Source organism: Penaeus japonicus, unplaced genomic scaffold, assembly GCF_977035675.1.
Source record: "Penaeus japonicus unplaced genomic scaffold, GWHDUDI00000001_assembly GWHDUDI00000012, whole genome shotgun sequence".
In the NCBI taxonomy this organism is placed as follows: domain Eukaryota; kingdom Metazoa; phylum Arthropoda; class Malacostraca; order Decapoda; family Penaeidae; genus Penaeus; species Penaeus japonicus.
Window position 1 is genome coordinate 16,538,901 of NW_028234414.1, and position 5,224 is coordinate 16,544,124.

The window sequence follows — 5,224 nt, forward strand, 5'->3', positions numbered from 1 at the left end:
CAGACCGGAAAGGGTCTGGTAACATTTCAAAGGCTACCCCAAGAGCGGAGAGACCAAACCTGTTTACAGAGAAGGACTTGACGCTCCTGCTGATGACAGTCATCACAGCAGTTGCGACAGCATTGGGGAGGACCAGTGAGGAGACAGAGAAGGCAGTCAAGGTCGCCATGACGACAATGACTCAGACTGTCGCTATCCTGAAGGAAAGGGACATGAGGCCCAAGGCCTCAACTCCCACTCCAACTCGGGGCGAGACTCCTCTCCCCACAAACCCCCAGGGCGAGATTTGTCTCCCCGACAAACCTGCAGCCAAGACCTCACTGGTAGAGCCTGCACCCAAACCCCAAAGGGCGAGGAAGCCACGACCATCCAAAGTGAAGGCCAAAGCGACCAGGGGTTCTCCACCTCCCAGGATACCCAGCCCTACTAATGGCTCGACCTGTCCTGACGACAGTAAGGAACTCACCAAGGAGTTGTCAGACTCCGAAATGTCTGATGTTACCCACACTGGGGCGTTGGACACTAAGATCGAATACCTCGACGTCGCTGGCATATTGGAGTCAGACTAGCACTATGGCTACTAACCTAAGCATACTGCAGTCGAACACCAACAGCTTTTCCTTAAGGAACGCTCTTCTCCACGCGATCATGCAATCTCAGAACAATGATGTTGTCATGCTCCAGGAGACTCTAACAGGGGAATCTGTCCGGTTCTCGGGATATCATCCCTATGTGCTGCTGAGTACACAAGGCACCAGAGGTTTGATTACCCTTGTGAAGTTGACTATCCCCTCTCCCTGATTGCCGATCCTGTGCAGTGTGGAAAAGGCGTCGAATTCCTTGCGGTTGAAATCCATTTGGCCGTGAGTCCCCTCAAGCTGTACAATGTATACAGTAGGCCAAACTGTAGGAGCTTAGATATCAGTGAAGTCTGTGCTGCTGCGGCACACAAGCCAATTCTCATAGGGGAAGATTTCAATGTCCACCACCCCATCCTGGCTCCCACTCAAAGACGTGATGTGGCAGGCTGACACATAGCCAAGGTGCTAGAGTTGTGCCCCGAGATTGCTCTTCTCAACAGCCAGGAGCCTACACGTTTTGGCGGGGGGTACTTGACCTCACCTTGTCACTGCGGCTCTGGTCAAGAGAATTAGTTGATCTTTGGACAACATTGCTATGAGCGATCATTATGGAATAGTCACCACCATCTTGGACACTGGCCCGGCACCCGTGCCCAAGCACAATCCTCAATGGAAGGTGGACAGGGCCAACTGGAAAGCCTTCCAGGAGGCCCTGGCCAGGTGCCTCAGAACCAGTGACTTCTCACTTAACGATAATGTGGATATACTTGAGGCCAGACTAGTAAATGCCATAGACAAGGCAGCCTCAGAGACCATCCCCAAAACTTGTCCGTGGTCCGGTACTACAATGATGAGATTAAAGAGGTCAACCACAGAATCAATATATGCAGAAGACACTTCCGCAGACAGAGAACCCCTGAGAACCACGCTCTTCTGAGAGAGGCTCTCAAGGATGCTCAGGAAACTACTAAGAGGGTAAAGCAGGAAAAGTGGCTGGAGTGGTGTGAGTCCTTTGGCCACCAAACCTCCCTTTCAGAACTGTGGAACCGTATCAGACGGGCCACAAATCGCTCAGCCCCCAAAAAGACCCACCATGACCCACGATCGTAGGTGGAGAGACTGGCACTCGAGTTCTCTGCTAGAACAAGTAGGATGGCCTACCAGCAGAGTTGAGGGCATGCCAAGAAGAACTGCTCCCAGACAGGCATACCCTCATCAGAGAAAAGGTGGTCGAGCCTGATGATGCAGATGTCATGTTCTCTCTGAGGGAATTACGGCGGACATATAAGACCAGTTCCCGGTCAGCCCAGGGTTGTGATGGGATCTCCTACCCCATTATTTCCCACCTAGGACATGAAGGTGAGCTTGCACTCTTGCATCTCATCAACAAGTCCTGGGAAACTTCCTCGCTACCACAGTGCTGGAAGAGGGCTAACATAGTTCCCATCCCCAAACCAAAAGAGCCAGGACAGTACCGTCCCATCTCCCTACTCAGCTGCCTGGGAAAGACAGCAGAGAAAATGGTACTGAATCGGCTCTAATGGAAGTTGGGATCTCCACACGAACACCTACACGGGTTCACAAGGGGTAAGAGCACTACTCACAGCATGGCCACCTTACTGAGCACTGTCAGCAACAACAGCTCTGTCATTGTCTTCCAAGACCTGGAAAAGGCTTTTGAACTGGCAAGCCCACTCGCCATTCAGGAGATCCTGATCCGCAAGGGAATCAAAGGCAGACTGCTTGCCTGGATTGGTGATTATTTTCGGAACAGAACTGCCAGAGTGAAGTTCCAAGGTCACCTTTCCAGGCATTTGCCCCTGGAGAATGGCACCCCACAAGGAGGGGTCCTTAGCCTGGCTCTGTTTAACACCCTCATGTTAAACATCCTCGACATTCCGCTTCCAGTGGGGTGCAAGATCATTTCATATGCAGATGATCTAGCAATTATCTCTACTGGGAGATGAAAAGAGAATCCAGTCAGAAAGGCCCAGCGTTGTCTGGACCTAATATCTGAGGAATGCCGCAGAGTCGGGCTTAAGATCTCAGCAGCCAAATCGAAGGCAATGGTGCTGAAACATGATTATGTGCGATCAAAGATTGTGAGTCCAAGGTCTAGAGCTAGAGTCGGTACACGTCTACCAATACGCTTTGAGCTCAAAGAGACGCCACTGGTTAAGGGCATGGACCTCCCCCACCCTGACTAATAATAATAATAATAATGATGATAATAATAATCGGTTTATTGTATCTCATGCAGCCAGTGGCTGAAAATATACATAGAAATACATAAAAGAGACAAACCATATAAACATAACAAAGAATATGAACAACAAACAACAAAAAAATAAGTCTATAGGAAAAAAGGAACAAAACAAGCAAGAGAAACAAAAGCAAATGCAGGTACAGTAAACTAGGAGTATTGGACTAGTAATTGTGGACTAGGAAAGGTGTGGTGGGTGGTCTGTAGACTAGTGTTTGTTGATGAGTCGGACTAGAGTGGGAATTGTGCTCCGGTGGTAGCGGTCAGTGCGGGCCGTGATGGGCACCAGTTTGTTGGTGGCAGGGGGGCAGGAGGTCGCGGTGGCGTGGGTGGCATAGCAGCTTCAGGCCAAACTGTTGCAGTGAGGTGGTATACTGAGTGGCGAGGGAGGTGAAGCCAAGGGCAGTTAAGGCTTTGTCATAGCCAGTGTAGGCAGGACCGTGGATAATCTTGGCTGCCCTTTTCTGTACCCTCTCGAGTTGTAGCAGCTGGGCGGCGGTGAGGGAGGGGGACCAGGCAGGGGAGGTGTAGGTCAGTTTGGGCAAGATGAATAGCCTGTAGATATTTTGGAGCTCCGGAAATGGGACACCAAGGGACTTGAGGCAACGCAGCATGTGAAGCTTGTACGAGGCAGACCTCATGATGTCTCTGACGTGCTTTGTCCAGGAGAGCTTTCCGTCGATGGTGACGCCAAGCAACTTGGTAGAGCAGACTACGTCAAGCGGATGGTTGGGCGTGGGGGCGGGGTTGGTGGAGAAGTCAAATTGCATCACGACCGATTTCTGGCGGTTGATAGTGACGTGGTTTGTGGTGGTCCAGGAGAGGAGGTTATCAAGGTTGTGCTGGATGGCAGAGTGGTCAGGGCAGGAATTGTCAATGGCGGCGGCGATGGTCGAGTCATCCACGTATTTCCAACGATGCTCGGTGTCCATGAGCGCATGGTTAATCATGAAGAGGAAGCACAGGGGGCCCATTTTAGTCCCCTGGGGGACTCCGCACGTTAGTGGCATGAGGCTAGAGACTTGACCCTGCATGCGGACGGCCTGTTGCCTGTTGGTGAGAGTCTGCCAGCCAGGGGATGAGGCACTCCTTGATGCCCATGGAAGCTGCTGCTTTTGAGATGACTGTGGTGTGGTCCACTAGGTCGAAGGCTTTCTTGAAATCTATGAAGATGCTGGTGACCGAGGATTTACGCTTGTCGAGGTGGGTAAGGACAAAATCGAGGAAGCTGACGAGGCAGTGTGTGGTAGAGGAGGAACGCATGTTGCCGAACTGCCGTCTGTCAACGCTGGGCGCGAGGTCTTGGTAAGCCCAGTCGGCGACAAAGCTTTCACACAGCAGGCTGGGCAATGGAGTAATGGCGATGGGTAATAGTTTGCCGGACGAGGAGGGACTTGGGGTTTTCCCGATGGCGGTGACAAAGGCGGTCTTCCATTGTGAAGGGCACTTAGACTGTTGCAGTGAGGCGTTAATTATGGAGGTAAGAGGAGTGGCAAGTTCCATTGCAAACTCCTTGATGAGGCGTATGGGCAGGTCAAGGGGGGTGGTGGCCGTCTTGACACGGATTTTCTCCAGTTTCTGAAGCACCTGAAATTGGGTAACAGTTGGAGCAATTGAGCGGGCCGGCGGGTAGGCGGGGAGGCGGGTGGTGTCAAAGGGGGGGTAGCTGCTGACAGATCGAGGCTAAGTGGTCATTGAGAGCCTTTGCTGCTTCACTGGGGCTGAGGTTGTTTGTGCAGGGATACGTGCACGGCCGATTTGCAAGGCCGCACAGCTCCCGATCTTTCCCGTACCACTGGCTAGGCTGTAGGTGCTGTAATTGGTTGTGGTAGAAAGTTTTCTCGGCTCTTTTTATTTCCCTGATGTGATTTGTAGGAGGTGGTGTGCGAGTGGAAAACATGGTTTCTCTGCTGAATGAGGCGTTTGATGCGGCCCGTGATCCAAGGCAGGTCCGATGGGTGTGTGCTGAGTGTCTTTTCCAGGAAGAAGTGAAGGAAAGCTGTAGTGACGTTTGAGAGGTAGTGGTGCCACTTGTCCTCCACATCAACAGTGGTAAGAACGTCTGTCCACGGGTGTTGGGTGGTCATTGCCCGAACTGTATGATAGAGGACTGTGTGAGTGGTCTGTATTTCCTGGTCTTGGTCTGCTTTGGCTGTGAGACGGTGTGTGAAGGCAGCCATAACACCGATACGTGTCTGCTGCGGCCGACAGGAGAATATGGGAGAGGAGGCTGGTACCAGTCATGTAGATCTGTAAGGATCAAATCCAGGGTTCTTTGTTCATAGGTTGGAAAGTTGACTACTTGTGAAAGATGGAGCTCATTTTGCAGGTCTAGGGTGTCTATTTAATTGAAATCACCACAAATAATAATCTTGCATGA

At 51.5% G+C, this 5,224-nt stretch overlaps 1 pseudogene; it reads right to left on the minus strand.

Annotated features, from left to right (window-relative positions):
* Nucleotides 1–3,052: 3,052 nt before the first annotated feature.
* On the minus strand, nt 3,053–3,818 carry LOC147470752 (uncharacterized; annotated as a pseudogene).
* Between the last annotated feature and the right edge of the window lie 1,406 nt (nt 3,819–5,224).